We start from the raw sequence: 17003 nt of genomic DNA on the forward strand, positions 1-17003 counted from the left end.
TATAATGAATATGGTAGTAAGCTTTAACTATTACGACAGAAATGATTGTGCCCAGACAACACACTGTTTAATAAATGATGGAATGTTTGTATTAAAAGAAAAATAAAAAACTTTTTTTCGAGACAGAAAAATGGGAATCCCAGAACATTATCTTCATGAGACACTTATGTATAAGCCAGGATACCACTGTACAGACAGACACATGGCCAAACAGACTGGCTCCAGGGTGGCAACTGTAAAGGTAGGAATAACCTTTGGAGACCAGGTGAAAAGTTGCTGTCCAGGCAAGGGGCTCAGGAAGAACCCTATCTAGCTTCTCAGGTTGCAAAGGAGATGGCAGGAGATTTTCAAACTTAAAAGATTCTGATTGGTCATGTTTCCTGGCTTGTCTCTTTGATATGGTGGATAGCAAGAGTGCAATAGGGTTGTATACTCTTCCGTAAGATGGATAGGATAGGATAAAAGGTTTAGAAGAAACTTTGGAGATCTTCTAATCCAGTGGTTCCCAAACTTGGCAACTTTAAGACTTGTGGACTTCAACTCCCAGAATTCTCCAGCCAGCAGAGCTCTGCTGGCTGGAGAATTTTGGGAGTTGAAGTCCACAAGTCTTAAAGTTGCCAAGTTTGGGAACCACTGTTCTAATCCAAGCCCCTGCCTGTGGCAGGAGAATCTGTACCATTCTGGACAATAGCTGTCCAGTCTCTTCTTGAAAATATCTAGAGATGGGGCACACATAACTTCCAGAGACAAGCCGTTCCACTGATTAATTGTTCTCACTGTCAGGAAATTTCTCCTTAGTTCTAGGTTGGATTTCTCTATAATGATCTTCCATCCGTTGTTGTTCTGCACTCAGTTACTTTGGAGAATAAGTTGACTCCCTCTTTATGACAGCTCCTCAATTACCTGACGATTCTTTTATCAGGTTACTCCTAATCCTTCATTAAACTAGAGATACTTATTTCCCGCAACCGTTCATCGTGTGCTGTAGCCTCCAGTCCCCTAATCCTCTTTGTTGCTCTTCTCTGCACTCTTTCTAGAGTCTGAACATCTTTTTTTTGTATTATGGTGACCAGAATTTGATGATTAATTATATTCTAACTGTCAGGAAATTTCTCCTTCATTCTAAGTTGCTTCTCTCCTTGATTAGTTTCCACCCATTGCTTCTTGTTCTAACCTCAGGTGCTTTGGAGAATAGCTTGACTCCCTCTTCTTTGTGGCAACCCCTGAGATATTGGAACACTGCTAACATGTCTCCCCTAGTCCTTCTTTTCATTAAACTATACAAACCCAGTTCCTGCAACCGTTCTTCATACGTTTTAGCCTCCAGTCCCCTAATCATCTTTGTTGCTCTTCTCTGCACTCTTTCTAGAGTCTGAACATCTTTTTTGTATTATGGTGACCAGAATTTGATGCAGTATTCCAAGTGTGGTCTCACCAGTGCAGTATAAAGTGGTACTATCACGTCATGTCCCTCTGTTGATGCAACCTAAGAGTGCATTAGTTTTTATAGCAGCTTTAGCACACAGCTGGCTCATATTTAATTAAATATGGTAGTAGGAGAGCACTGCTGGAATATCTCAACCAAGGCAAAGTATTGCTCAAAGTTCCAATTTATTAAGAGAGCCATGTTGGCACATCTGGGAAAACCCGAATCTGAAAGCTTCCTGGTTTCCCCCACCCAGTTGAAAGTTCAAGATCTTGCCCCCACACTCACAAGTCCCATGGTCCAATCTTCCACTGCCATGCTGGCAGTTCCACCCATCCAGTTCCGGTCAGGTGCAGAGGTGCAGAGACAAAGGATGACCTTGGCTTTCTAGAAAGAATGTTGTTATGGCTACATAGCATTTAACTCTGTTCAATCCCCCCTCCCATTTCCCCAGCTATAGAAACAGCATAGTAGATAAAAGTGTGGCAGGCCAAAGATCCCGAAAGGAACCCAAGGACTCTTCAAAAGAGAATCCAGATGAGGCTGAGTCACAAGCCTCCTTCTGCTCCTTTCTTTATATAGGCAACAAAAGGTATTTGGGAAGCAATGAATGTGTCATCATTTCAGTGTCATGCTATTTCTCTCTCACACACTTCATTGTTCAGGCAGAACAAGTACTTTCCTGTAGGTTTTACAGTGGAAGTCACCCTCCAGCTTTTATGGAGAGACAACGGCAGGAGGGTATCAGGTAAGGCTAATGGAGGACTGGGGGGGCGGGGGGAGGCATGCTTATATCAGACTGAAGAGGCTAAAAAGTCTTGCTCCGATCCCACCTGTTACTGATGACCTGGATTTGCCTCCTGGGTAATGAAGTGGATCAGATTGCACTCCTCCTAACTGTCAGCCTATGAGGAGAAATACTGTTTTAACACCAGTTAAGGATGACTTAGTCCCATCTCATTTATGGGGGCAAGATGAGGAACATGGGTCCTACAAGGGTACAGCAGAAAAGAAAGCCAAGCTTGCACTACAGTTATGTTCAATGAGGGGGAAGTTCCTGGACTCAGGTTCAGCTGCTAAGGTCTCTTCCATCCAGGAATGTACATTTATGTCTGTCTGTCTGTCTCAGTGGTGGGATTCAAATAATTTAACAACCGGTTCTCTGCCCTAATGACCATCTGGGTAGGTGGGGTTCAGTGGGGTTCAGTGGCGCAGTGGTTAGGGTGCAGCACTGCAGGCTACTTCAGCTGACTGTGATCTGCAGTTCAGCGGTTCAAATCTCACCGGCTCAAGGTCGACTCAGCCTTCCATCTTTCCGAGGTGGGTGAAATGAGGACCCAGACTGTGGGGGCGATATGCTGACTCTTTAAACCGCTTAGAGAGGGCTGAAAGCCCTATGAAGCAGTATATAAGTCTAATAACTAAATAACTAAATAACTAAATAACTAAATAACTAAATAACTAAATAACTAAATAACTAAATAACTAAATAACTAAATAACTAAATAACTAAATAACTAAATAACTAAATAACTAAATAACTAAATAACTAAATAACTAAATAACTAAATAACTAAATAACTAAATAAATAACTAAATAACTAAATAACTAAATAACTAAATAACTAAATAACTAAATAACTAAATAACAAAATAACTAAATAACTAAATAACTACATAACTACATAACTACATAACTACATAACTAACTAACTAACTAACTAACTAACTAACTAACTAACTAACTAAATAAATAAATAAATAAATAAATAAATGTGACTGGGTGGGCGTAGCCAACTCAACGTCACTCAGGTCGATGGGCGCTTCGTCTTAGCTGTTAGAATGTAAGAAGGGTTAACCAGAGAGGCAGTTTTTGTAAGCAGGGCAATAAAGATTAGGCTAGAAACAACACCAGAATGTTTCCTTCCTGCCTTCCTTACAGGGTTAGCCCTGTAAAGTGGAGAAAAACAAAATGAGATTTCTTCCAACCACCGGTTCTCCGAACTTCTTAGAAAGTTACCAACCGGTTCTCCCGAATAGGTGCGAACCGGCTGAATCCCACCACTGGTCTGTCTCTCTTATCTCTCCCCGTCTCTCTGCCAAAGTAACAACTTCAGTGTAAAGCAAGATAAAACCAGAGTTTATATTATCTCTTCTATACTCTAGTTCATACATGCCTACGAACAGTGTTCTCAAATCTACTCTGCATTTACCACCATCGTAACTTTGCCATGCAATGAAATAATTTCGTACTGAGGGAAAACCATACCCACCACAGGGAAACACAGCCCAGATGCTTTCCATTCGAGAGGGAAGGCTGAGGAAGGCAAGCGAGTAGCTGCCTCAAGCATTGGATGCGGCTGTGAGAACAGGATGTGGAGAACTGAACTAGCTTGACTCCACTCAGAAGGGGGGGGGGAGGCTACACGGGGGACCCCAGGATTTGGTGAATTCTTTAGCTGTATCTGCCCTGCCTACTATCAGTGCAACAAGTAGCTGAGATAGAATCAAAGGCACGATTAGGAAGCTGTGGTGGCCTACCAGATGTTGCTGAATTATTGCTTCCACTTAGCTCAGATTTTGGGGTGGTGGTGGTCATAATTCAGCAATATTTGATAAATCTGCTCCTGGTTTATAGGCCAGTGTTTCTCAACCTTGGCCACTTGAAGATGTCCGGACTTCAACTCCCAGAATTCCCCAGCCAGCATTCGCTGGCTGGGGAATTCTGGGAGTTGAAGTCCAGACATCTTCAAGTGACCAAGGTTGAGAAACACTGTTATAGGCTATAGGAATTGTTTAGAAGCCTTTTGTTTGGATCTCCAGCATCTATTGGCCATCATATCAAGAGCCGAGGTGGCGCAATGGTTAGGGTGCAGTACTGCAGGCCACTTCAGCTGACTGTTATCTGCAGTTCGGCGGTTCAAATCTCACCGGCTCAAGGTTGACTCAGCCTTCCATCCTTTCGAGGTGGGTGAAATGAGGACCCAGACTGTGGGGGCAATATGCTGACTCTGTAAACCGCTTAGAGAGGGCTGAAAGCCCTATGAAGCGGTATATAAGTCTAACTGCTATTGCTATCTCTCTCTCTCTCTCTCTCTATCTATCTATATCTATATCTATATCTATATCTATATCTATATCTATATCTATATCTATATCTATATCTATATCTATATCTATATCTATATCTATATCTATATCTATATCTATATCTATATCTATATCTATATCTATATCTATATCTATATCTATATCTATATCTATATCTATATCTATATCTATATCTATATCTATATATCTATATCTATATCTATATCTGTCTGTCTGTCCGTCCATCCATATCATCTATCTATCTATCTATCTATCTATCTATCTATCTATCTATCTATCTATCTATCTATCTATCTATCTATCTATCTATCATCTATCTATCTATCTATCTATCTATCTATCTATCTATCTTATCTATCTATCTATCTTATCTATCTTATCTATCTTATCTATCTTATCTATCTTATCTATCATCTATCTATCTATCTAGAGCCGAGGTGGCGCAGTGGTTAGGGGTGCAGCACTGCAGGCCACTTCAGCTGACTGCTAGTTCTGCAGTTCGGCAGTTCAAATCTCACTGGCTCAAGGTTGACTCAGCCTTCCATCCTTTCGAGGTGGGTGAAATGAGGACCCAGACTGTGGGGGCGATATGCTGACTCTGTAAACCGCTTAGAGAGGGCTGAAAGCACTATGAAGCGGTATATAAGTCTAACTGCTATTGCTATTGCTATCATCTCAAGAAAGGGAAAGCCGTTCTATTCTGTCCTTTTGAAGCACGTAACAAGGAAGTATCTTTTATTTCAAGGTTTAATGTGGGAATAACAGCCGCTAACTGCAGGTGAGCCCAGTCTGAGATCAGCTGGTCCTTTGAACCCCTGATTTTTTTAAAAAAATGGTTTCACACCACATTGCTATTTGTTCTTCGGTTTCTGGGACTTTTGCAGAGTCAGGCTGCAGCCTGAAGGCATAGGTTTCATTCCATTGTAGCAGTGGCGTTTGTTCCCAGAGCAATCTCCACAGCATTCCTGGCAAGAGATTAAAATCCCAGTCAGAAGTCAGGAGGAAGAGCATATAAGGGAAGAGGCTGGCAAGCCATCAGCAAAAAATCCAGATAGGCACCCCTCACTTTATTCAGAACACTGTGAAAAGCGGAGCTACTGTGTCACTCCAGGCCACCTTTGGCTTCTGCCTGGAGGGAGAAAATCAGTAGCCATCCCCTGATCATGGCTAGGATCAACATGTTGCTCAGGAAGTTGCCTTTGAAGACTATTCAAAAGCTACAGTTGGCATCAAGTGAAGCTTCCCACATGTTGATGAGCAAGAGACCCCATAATCTCATGACTCTGGAGTTGCAAGTGTTGCACTGGCTTCTGATAGTCTCCCAAGAACAATTTAAATTCTGATTTCAATTGACAAGAGTCCTTTATGGTGGAGCAACCAGGGTTCCAGCTGGATCTTTTTAAAGAAGTATCAATCTTTATTCTATTTGTCTGTTTATTGGATTTATATGCTACCCATCTGACTTTGCAAAGTGACTCTTGGGTGGCTTACATTTAAAATAATAAATATCAAAATGTTAACATAATAACATTGGTTATTAGGTACATTAGGCATTGGATACAAAAATAAATAAAAAACCAAAGTTAAGAATGCTGCAATGCTGGCATCTTCCCTATTAGTCCACCACTCAGCCCCCAAATAGTGTCCCCATCACGACTCAGAGGTGGGTTCCTACCAGTTCGCACCTATTCGGTAGAACCGGTTCGTCAAATCTACCGAACCAGTTAGAAGAAGTTCCACCAGTGGACCCGGAAAGCAGGCCACACCTACAGAAGAGGTTCCAACATTTTTTGAAACCACCACTGACACACACACACAGACAGACTCACACACAGACAGACTCACACAGAGAGAGAAAGAGAAAGAAAGGAAGAAAGAAAGAAAGAAAAAAAGAAAGAAAAAGTGAGAGAGATGAAAGAAAAAAAGGAAAAAGGGAGAGAGAGACAAAAGGAAGGAAAGAGAGAGAGTGAATGAGAGAGAGGGGGGGGGGAGAGAGACATGGCCAGCAAGCCACTCCCACCAGGTCACATAGCCGGCAAGCCACTCCCACAAAGGAGGCCACACCCACAGAGTAGGTTCAAAATTTTTTTGAAACCCACCACTGACACACACACACACACACACAGACAGACTCACAGACAGACAGACTCACACACAGACAGACTCACACACAGACAGACTCACACAGAGAGAGAAAGAGAAAGAAAGGAAGAAAAAAATAAAGAAAAAAAAGAAAAAAAGAAAGAAAAAGTGAGAGAGATGAAAGAAAAAAAGGAAAAAAGGGACAGAGAGACAAAAGGAAGGAAAGAGAGAGAGTGAATGAGAGAGAGGGGGGGGAGAGAGACATGGCCAGCAAGCCACTCCCACCAGGTCACATAGCCAGCAAGCCACTCCCACAAAGGAGGCCACACCCACAGAGTAGGTTCGAAATTTTTTTGAAACCCACCACTGATCAGGACCCTGTCAGATAACTTGATCCCATGTCATGAACGGCTTTAAAGGTGATAACAACACCTTGGATTGGACTTGGAAGCCAACAGGTAATAGCAATGTTATCCTGAATTGGGATGGATTGCTACTTATGTGAGATTTTGGGGGGGGGGCGGGCAGGGAAGACGTAGGAGACCATGTTTCTCAGTCTTTGCTGCATCCTTTGGCAATAGCTGCCCTGCCCCCAAAATCCAGATGTCCCCAATTCTCATGATGTTTAGGAAAGCAGTGAAAACTGAGTGTTTTTTGCAGAGCCTTTAAATTTATAGCACGTTGCTAGGAGCAGAAAGTCTGGAAGAGGGTTAATAGTTATTTCTAATGTTTTTGTGTGGTTGATTTTTGTAGAAGATAATAGAAACCACCAGGAATCCTTGTGGAGTTGGCAGTATATAAATATAGTTAATGCATAAATAGAATATTTAAAAACCCAAACATTCTGGAGTTGTAAAGTAGGAGATCTGCTCTCCATTTCTCTGCTTGATCGGAAATTGGGAAGAAGGTAATTTCAAAAAGGGGGTGGCCAGGAAGGCTGGGTTTGAAAGCAATTTAGAAAACTAAAGTCAAATGGAGCCTGGGTGGCGACTGGAGGGAAGTGGAATGCATACACATCTTCACATTTCTGAACACCCCTTTGATGATACCCACAATAGGTCCGTTGCCTTCGCCTTCAAGTAATGGTGGCAAACATGGCACATTTATTTCCAGATAAATTGCTGCTTTTTCTGCTTCTGCTAAGCTCAACCCATTGGACCTCGCCTAAACAGCACCACCCTTAGATTCCAAAATTTTCTCCAGGATTAGGCAATAGCAATAGCAGTTAGACTTCTATACCGCTTCATAGGGCTTTCAGCCCTCTCTAAGCGGTTTACAGAGTCAGCATATCGCCCCCACAGTCTGGGTCCTCATTTCACCCACCTGGGAAGGATGGAAGGCTGAGTCAACCTTGAGCCGGTGAGATTTGAACCGCCGAACTGCAGATAGCCTGCAGTGCTGCACCCTAACCACTCCGCCACCTCGGCTCTAGATAGATAGATAGATAGATAGATAGATAGATAGATAGATAGATAGATAGATAGATAGATAGATAGATAGATAGATAGATAGATAGATAGATAAGAGATATGGATAGATAGATAGATAGATAGATAGATAGATAGATAGATGGATGGATGGATGGTGGATGGATGGATGGATGGATGGATGGATGGATGGATGGATGGATGGATGGATGGATGGATAGATAGATAGATAGATAGATAGATAGATAGATAGATAGATAGATGCAATAGCAATAGCACTAGCAGTTAGACTTATGTACCGCTTCATAGGGCTTTCAGCCCTCTCTAAGCGGTTTACAGAGTCAGCATATCGCCCCCACAGTCTGGGTCCTCATTTCACCCACCTGGGAAGGATGGAAGGCTGAGTCAACCTTGAGCCGGTGAGATTTGAACCGCCGAACTGCAGATAGCCTGCAGTGCTGCACCCTAACCACTCCGCCACCTCGGCTCTAGATAGATAGATAGATAGATAGATAGATAGATAGATAGATAGATAGATAGATAGATAGATAGATAGATAAGAGATATGGATAGATAGATGGATGGATGGATGGATAGATAGATAGATAGATAGATAGATAGAGATAGATAGATAGATAGCAATAGCAATAGCAATAGCAACAGCAGACTTATATACCGCTTCATAGGGCTTCCAGCCCTCTCTAAGCGGTTTACAGAGTCAGCATATCGCCCCCACAGTCTGGGTCCTCATTTTACCCACCTCGGAAGGATGGAAGGCTGAGTCAACCTTGAGCGGGTGAGATTTGAACAGCCGAACTGCAGAACTGCAGTCAGCTGAAGTGGCCTGCAAGTGCTGCATTTAACCACTGCACCACCTCGGCTCTTCTACCGGCAACTTAGCCTACTCAGCAAACATGAGAAGTGGCCGAGCGACTCTTGCTTTTCAGGAGCATCTGCTCTGCCCAACCTTGGAATCCTCTGCCCAGTGAGCCATGTCTGGGGCCTTATAGCTTTTTAGCCTCAGGCAAAGATCCTCCCATTTTATTCTCCCAGGGCTAAGTTTGTAATCTGGAATATGTTCCAATGTTTCAGCTCTGTGCTGATGAACAAACCTTTTCTTTTGTTTATGAACATTGCCTTTAGGGCTTTTAGTCTTTAATACATAGGTTAATTTCCCCCAGGTCTTTCTTTATCAGGTAATTTAATAATCATTCTATTTTTTTGTATTCTAGGTTTAGGTTAGGTTTAGATTTATTAGATTTACATGCCGCCCTTCTCCCAAGGACTCAGGGCGGCGTACAACATTAAAAGAAACACATAATAGGTGGCGCAGTGGTTAGGGTGCAGCACTGCAGGCCACTTCAGCTGACTGTTATCTGCAGTTCAGCGGTTCTAATCTCACCGGCTCAAGGTTGACTCAGCCTTCCATCCTTCCGAGGTGGGTGAAATGAGGACCCAGACTGTGGGGGACGATATGCTGACTCTGTAAACCACTTAGAGAGGGCTGAAAGCCCTATGAAACAATATATGTCTAACTGCTATTGCTATCTATCTATCTATCTATCTATCTATCTATCTATCTATCTATCTATCTATCTATCATCTATCTGGGTGAAATGAGGACCCAGACTGTGGGGGTGATATGCTGACTCTGTAAACCGCTTAGAGAGGGCTGAAAGCCCTATGAAGCGGTATAGAAGTCTAACTGCTATTGCTAAAAGTTTTTTAAAAATTAAATAGAATATCCCAAACAATTAGAATTGACAATAACATTTTTTTTAAAAAATCGAATTAAAATTAATTAATGATCAATAATTTATTTTGTTTTGTTCAGGCCAGGCTGGCTTGCTGGACTTCTAAAGTATTAGGGTAGATTTTTATTTTTAGAGATTTTTACTGCTTGTAAACAATTTGAGTTAACAGTTTGAAGAACAGCACTTACTTTTAAATAAAACAAATTTGGTACCTGTACTACAGTATATTAACAACTCTCTTTATTTCTTTGTGATTTAAATCAGTGTTTCTCAACCTTGGCAACTTGAAGATGTCCGGACTTCAACTCCCAGAATTCCCCAGCCAGCATTCGCTGGCTGGGGAATTCTGGGAGTTGAAGTCCGGACATCTTCAAGTTACCAAGGTTGAGAAACACTGATTTAAAGGAATTTCTGCCTTAGAACCTGCAAGTATAACTGTCATCCAAGTGCCCTTTCATGCGTGGGTCCTTGTACTTGTGACAATTTGCCACTCTCACACGGGCACCGCCTTCAGTAATCCCATTTCAGGATGGCATTTTTTTGTCTTCTTCAGTTGGCTCAATCGCTGTTTTAGCCCATTGATGGAAGCATCTTTCTGTGCCTGCTTCTGGGGGCAAGGTTGTTGATATATCATGCTGGTTTTCTGACTCCTGAAGAATGCTTTTGCCATTTCCTCACTGTGGCTTGTTTTCTTTTTTCTCTCTCTCTCTTGGTGAAAAATAAATACAGGAGTGCAAAGAAGAACCGGTTAGCTGCCATTTTTTTTTAATATTTACTAATTTGCCAGCTTGAGAAATCTCCCTTCAAGGAGGTCAAGGAGAAAACCTTTGCCAAGTGGGCATATTGAAAGGGGCATACCTAGTACAAATATATTTGGCTTATTCGTGCCTTAAAGGACTTTTGCTATATGAAAACAGAAGCAGCTTGATTCTCCGCCAGTATTTGCTTTTTAAAAACAAAGAAATTTTAACTTTTGTAAATGTGACTGGCTGAGTGGAAGGAATTATGAGGAAGACAAGTTTCTAAAGTGAGGACCCGGATTGTTGTTGGGGGCGATATGCTGACTCTGTAAACCGCTTAGAGAGGGCTGAAAGCCCTAGGAAGCGGTATATAAGTCTAACTGCTATTGCTATTGCTAAAGTGAGCTGACATCAATATTCTCCTAGATGGCTCTTTGAAGGAATGGACTATAAATTCCCAGATGCTGCTAATCAACAAAGGTTGTTTATGTTGTTGTTTATGTTTATTTTATTTATATGCCGCTCTTTTCCCCTGAAGGGGACTCAGGGCGGCTCACAACTCAAACCAGGGAAGGGGGATACAGACAAAAAATTAAAAAAACGACACAAAACAATGCATAATTTAAAACACACGACAGTCATACCATTTGAGACGGGGGCAACAGCTCTTTAGCCCCAGGCCTGTCGGAACAGCCAGGTTTTAAGGGCTTTGCGGAAGGCCTGGAGGGTGGTGAGGGTTCGAATCTCCACGGGGAGTTCGTTCCAGAGGGTCGGAGCAGCCACAGAGAAGGCCCTCCTCCGGGTAGTCGCCAGTCGACACTGGCCGGCGGATGGAATTCGGAGGAGGCCTAATCTGTGGGATCTAATCGGTCTAGTGGAGGTAATTGGTTACAGTAAGGAGCAGCAAAAGGAAGAGTTGAACACATTAATATTTACAATTAAAAGACATTTTAGCTGGACTGTACCCACACATTGGAGAGCTGTCCCTTCTCTCCTCAAAGGCCAAGTACCGTCTTCAGCCCATTCTTCTGATTTAGATTTTGAGCCTATACAAAATAATTTCAATACTGTGAAGACTGGGTAATGAATAGAAATTTCAAATGTTCCAGATGGGAAAGAAGAACCAAAATGCTCAAGCAATCGAGCCACAATTTATAGCTTTTTATTTCTCAATATTTTAATACTTGACTGAGAATGACTCATCACCCCATATTCTTAAATGTTAAGGTCAGAAACCCACTTACTCCTATCCCATTTTTTTCCTTCTCTCCTTCATTTGAATGTAGATTAGGAATGGAATTAAAATAATTGGGGATAATTTTGCGGTTATATTTTAATGTATCGGTTTTGTTGATTTGAATACAAAAATATTGACCATACCCTACGTTACAATGTCTAAATATTAAGATGAAGTTCTCTAGATGCATAGGGCCTGAACCAAGTACCATTTAAAAGAAAGATCTCTGAATGTTTGTGTCTGTGTGTATCTGTGTAAGAGCCGAGGTGGCGCAGTGGTTAAATGCAGCACTGCAGGCTACTTCAGCTGACTGCAGTTCTGCAGTTCGGCTGTTCAAATCTCACCGGCTCAAGGTTGACTCAGCCTTCCATCCTTCCGAGGTGGGTAAAATGAGGACCCAGACTGTGGGGGCAATTTGCTGACTCTGTAAACCTCTTAGAGAGGGCTGAAAGCCCTATGAAGCGGTATATAAGTCTAACTGCTATTGCTATTTATGAAAAGTTACTGTCTCAGGAGTTTGGGGTCTGAGCCCCCTTTTTCTTCTATATGGATTTAGGGCTTGGAATGCCAGGCATAAGAAGGCCTGAATCTGACTGTGAATGGAATAGATAAATCTCTCAGAACTGGTTAAATCATGGCCTTTTTCCCCAGAATAAAATCCCCTTCACATCGTTGGTGCTGCTGCTACTAAGAATTACTGGTCTGCTTTGCAGAAAGGAATACAAAACAATATCAAGCTTATGGCAACGTGGTGAATCCTGTGGTGAAGCCAGGGATCGTTCTAGATTCTCCCAGTCCAATCAATGCTATACCATCTCTCTTATCTTTTCTCATGTAAACAATGGAAATTATAGAATCAATTGGCTAGCCGTTTTTGGACAGTCCTGCCTGGAGATGCCATGCTGAGTGTTTCATTCTTTAGATTTTTTTTTTAAAAGCACGAACAAGGAGGAACGATCAAACTTGCATGCAGCAGAAAACCCTTTTAATTGCCTCTGCAAACCCTGGGTGGATTTTGATCCAAAATATTCTGAAATGCTTTAGATTCATCAGCACTTGTGTGTTTGTGTGTGTGTGTGTGTGTGGGGAGAGGAACACAAATGAGTATGGAATCTAAGAGAACATATTTAACTCTCCAACCTGCACAGATGCTGCAGATTTCTTGCCCAGTGCTGTTGGAATGATATTTTTTGCTCATGGGCATGCATATGTGTGTGTGTGTGTGTGTGCATGCATGTGTGCGTGTGTGTTTTAATTCATTTCCCAAAGAAGATGTAATGTCTTCACAGAGCACTTGACTCCTACATCTGTGTCTGCAATATGGCGTCCTGGCACATCTGTTGGAGCTGAGGCTTGTACTACAAATACAGCCGGCTCTGGCCATCTGGAGTGCATCCTCCCCCCCCCCCACCACCACAGCTTTCTTTTCTTGCCCGGTGAATCCCAGGGAAGAGATGCAGAGCTATCCCTAGAATAACTAGAGGCATATGAATGTTATTTAAGAGGAGCTGCTAATAATTCAGCTGTGGCCTCTTGTGTGATGCTTTTGGGCTGGTTGGTTATTTCTGCACCTATGAGCAATCTTGCAGGAAACACAGAAAAAAAACACATGGTGTCAGCCTCTGCCTTGCTGCTGCTTCGGCTGCCATTGAAACAGGGAAGGGGGGGCATGGTATTTGGGAGGGGAATCATTATGTGCTGGAGGAAGATTCTAGACGCTGTCCTGACCATCTCATTGCGCATGTGGAGGAAGGGAGTTTCCCGCCAAGGTTAACTGTCCAGCATTCCAACCTGGTGATGTCTTTTGAAGATATCTCCCACCTGACAGTTGGGTTGAATTATAATTGGACTATGGACTGGGGTGCCAAGGGGAGGGGATTGACCTATGCATGATATTCTTTGCTTTGGCGCCTAATTAACCAGATTCAGCTTTGCTTCGCTACTATTCGTTTGTAATTAGTAAAAGTACACTTGATTTCAAACAAAATGGGAGTTGAGTGGTTTCTTTCCTGATTATTAACTGAAGCCGCATCTGACACCTGGGCTTATATAAGGCCTGTTTACGGCCTGCTTATCATTGTGTGCTTGTATATCCCGACAGATAATCCTTGTACTTGTGCAGGACAGTAGAAATAACATTTCGTAGTACTGAATCATAAGGAGACCTCGGTCAGGCATTTTTTAGAACCAGCTTACTTCTAAACAAAATAATTTGGGTTTTCATTTTGCATCAAATGACCTAAAGTCAAGCAGCAAATTTGCATCATCCAGCCAGCCAAAATACCACCTCAAACCCAACATTTGAACAGATGTGGCAGAAAATCTCCCAAGCCCCCCCCCCTGCCCCTCCATTGTTTGTATAGAAGCCAGCCCTACGATTAACCGTTTTCTGCCCTACAATGGCAGTTTCACTTCGCCCAAAGGTAAAGCTGGCCCCGGATGCTACTTTTCTGGTTTGTACAGGATTGTACATATCTGAAAAATCTATAGCAAATGTAACACTTTATTCAGCTGCGCCCCCCCCCCCCAGAGGTGGGTTCCTACCAGTTCGCACCAGTTCGGTAGAACCGGTTCGTCAAATCTACCGAACCGGTTAGAAGAGGTTCCATCAGTGGACCCGGAAAGCAGGCCACACCTACAGAAGAGGATCCAAAAAATTTTGAAACCCACCACTGACACACACGCGCGCACACACACACACACACACTCACACAGAGAGAGAAAGAGAAAGAAAGGAAGAAAGAAAAAAGAAAAAAAGAAAGAGAGAGATGAAAGAAAAAAAGGAAAAAGGGACAGAGAGACAAAAGGAAGGAGAGAGAGAGAGAGAGAGAGAGAGAGAGAGAGAGAGAGAGAGAGAGAGAGAGAGAGAGAAAACACATGGCTGGCAAGCCACTCCCACCTGGTCACATGGCCGGCAAGCCACTCCCACAAAGGAGGCCACACCCAAGAGTAGGTTCCAAATTTTTTTTGAAACCCACCACTGCCCCCTCCCATGTTAAAAGAACACATAAGCAAACATTGTATGTGTGACAAAGAGATACCGTTGAGCAGATTCTGTTCTCCTGTACAGATTTCTTCTCTTCATCCCCAACAGTTTGTCACTACTACGCACTCAGTCCCCTCTGCCTTCCCTGCAGACAGCAACTGTGGCCCAGATCAGCAAGAGAGCTTCTGCCTTGGGGCTCCCAGCAGCAGAGGAAAGGAGTTGTTCATTCTTAGTTGGCTTAGTTGGTTTTGGGGCCCTGCCTGCCCCGTATGAACTGCCATTTTTGGAAAAGGAAAAAAAACAACGAGCATTTTCTCACCTCCCCAACTCAGATGTCTCTTTATTTTATTTATTTATTAGACTTATATACCGCTTCATAGGGCTTTCAGCCCTCTCTAAGCGGTTTACAATTTTTTTTAGCAAATTGAGTCAGCAACTTGCCCCCACAGTCCGGGTCCTCATTTCACCCACCTCGGAAGGATGGAAGGCTGAGTCAACCTTGAGCCGGTGAGATTTGAACCGCCAAACTGCAGATAGCAGTCAGCTGAAGTGGCCTGCAGTACTGCACTCTAACCACTGTGCCACCTCGGCTCTATACCTACTGGGCCCCCATTCACAAGCTGTTTTTCTAATAGCAATAGCAGCAATAGCAATAGCAGTTAGACTTATATACCGCTTCAAAGGGCTTTCAGCCCTCTCTAAGCAGTTTACAGAGTCAGCATATCGCCCCCAGCAATCCGGCTCCTCATTTTACCCACCTCGGAAGGATGGAAGGCTGAGTCAACCTTGAGCCGGTGAGATTTGAACCGCCGAACTGCAGATAGCAGTCAGCTGAAGTGGCCTGCAGTGCTGCACCCTAACCACTGCGCCACCTCGGCTCTATACCTACTGGGCCCCCATTCACAAGCTGTTTTTCTAATAGTTTCGTGTCTAGGTTGCTGGAGCCTTTCCATGGAATGTCTTCTTTAAGCACCCTTCTGATTAAATAAGCAGCTGTACTTACACTTGTACATCAGTAACAGAATGGGAAAAATAAACCACTCAGGTGGACGTCTGCATCAAAATGTTACAGTATAAAGAATAGGATTCCAGCCACTCACGTGGCTTTTCCTTCTCTGTTCTGGATCAGTTCATAATTACAAGCACTCTTTGGTTCTCAGCGTGGAACAGGAAATTACTTATCCAAAGGACAGTTCTGTATCTTTATACTTTATCTCTGAATCTTTTATCCTTTTTTTTTTCTTCTTATTTGGACACCCTTGCTGTTTTCCATCCAGTCTTCATGTCACTACATTTTTTTCTGGGTCAACTTTTAAGAGGCCCCTGTCTTAAATAATTCTTCTTTAACATGTTCACACTCTGCAAAACTTGGAGTAATCTGAATCTGCTGATAAGTTCTATCTTGCTCACCAGTGAAGCAGTTTTGGCTATATTGCACAAGCGTGGGGGGGAAAAATTGAGTTGGCATTAAAACACTTCAGAATTTTAAAACCCAGCATCCATGTATATATGTTGCTTTTAGCAGTTCTCCCCCGTTATATTTTTTTACCCTCCAGATGTGCAGGACTTTGAATTCCTGACTTTCCAAGCCAAGATAGCCATTGGCTTCTTGACCTGCAAACACAGTAAACCATTTTTCTCCCCCAGGGTGATCCCTGCTCTAAGGAGTTTAAAATCCATACTTTTGGACAGGGAGGGGGGTTGGGGCAGGAGATATCACAAGAGAGGGGAAGGATGCGGGAGGAAAAAAGCGAGGGACGAATACAAGCAACTGTTACAAAGAGCTTACTTACCCTTTGTTTCAGCTGGGGTGAGGACTAAGGCTGGAATTAGATATTACAGCATGGATCAAGCTGTTGCCAAGAGCAATATAATCCTGCATCTCCTCCTCTTTCTCTCATAATATCTAGTAATAAAAAACATGTGACATGATGTCATCGTGTTGCAAGCATCCCTCCTGCCCTCTTCCAACTCATGGCCTGCCAATCAGACGGTCATGGTTTGTGTGTGTGTGTGTGTGTGTGTGTGTGGAGGGGGTTGTCAGAAAGACAAAAAAACTTGCAATGTGACAGCATCAAATCCCACCACATCTTTTGAATTATCAACCATCACAGTGAAGCAGGAAAAATGCAGAGGCAAAGGACTGCAACTTTGGGTGGAAGTCATGTGTATGCATCTATCTATGTGTGCCATCAGGGTTTGGCAGAGCCAATACTTTGGCTCAACCTTCAGAAGGGGAG

At 42.9% G+C, this 17003-nt stretch overlaps 1 long non-coding RNA gene across 1 annotated transcript; it reads right to left on the reverse strand.

Moving 5' to 3' along the window:
- Positions 1–5181: 5181 nt before the first annotated feature.
- Positions 5182–16663, reverse strand: LOC148048414 (uncharacterized). The gene is made up of 3 exons (XR_015695831.1): positions 16557–16663; positions 14819–15037; positions 5182–5502 (listed from the first exon to the last, which is right to left on the reverse strand). It is a non-coding gene; the product is annotated as an uncharacterized LOC148048414 (long non-coding RNA).
- Between the last annotated feature and the right edge of the window lie 340 nt (positions 16664–17003).

The sequence above is a fragment of the Thamnophis sirtalis genome, unplaced genomic scaffold (genome assembly GCF_051295495.1).
Source record: "Thamnophis sirtalis isolate CommonGarterSnake01/CBP01778 unplaced genomic scaffold, rThaSir2_p1.2 scaffold_3, whole genome shotgun sequence".
NCBI lineage: Eukaryota > Metazoa > Chordata > Lepidosauria > Squamata > Natricidae > Thamnophis > Thamnophis sirtalis.